The sequence below is a fragment of the Capsella rubella genome, unplaced genomic scaffold (assembly GCF_000375325.1).
Source record: "Capsella rubella cultivar Monte Gargano unplaced genomic scaffold, Caprub1_0 scaffold_3, whole genome shotgun sequence".
Lineage (NCBI taxonomy): Eukaryota > Viridiplantae > Streptophyta > Magnoliopsida > Brassicales > Brassicaceae > Capsella > Capsella rubella.
In genome coordinates this window covers 9,001,009-9,001,225 of record NW_006238921.1, presented here as the reverse complement: position 1 = coordinate 9,001,225, position 217 = coordinate 9,001,009, and the positions used below count along the sequence as shown (strand labels likewise).

The 217-nt window shown below is 26.3% G+C and overlaps 1 protein-coding gene across 1 annotated transcript in view; it reads right to left on the bottom strand.

The window, feature by feature from the left end:
* Positions 1–217, bottom strand: part of LOC17893444 (probable pectinesterase 29) — a 4,430-nt gene that overhangs the window by 1,318 nt on the left and 2,895 nt on the right. The window lies entirely within an intron of this gene.

Below are 217 nucleotides of genomic sequence, written 5' to 3'. Positions count from 1 at the left end.
TAAAATCACGATAATTTAGTGATTGAGATTGAATAAAGTTATTTCTTTTCAAAACTAAATCTCAAACCAAATATTCTAAAATATTAACTACCCCATTTTTACAGCCTATATAAACCATTCCATGTTTTCTTAGTTTACATTCATTTCAAAAGCGAGACAAAATATATATCTCACAAAACAAAGCATGAACTAATACAAATTTTCACACCACATGCTT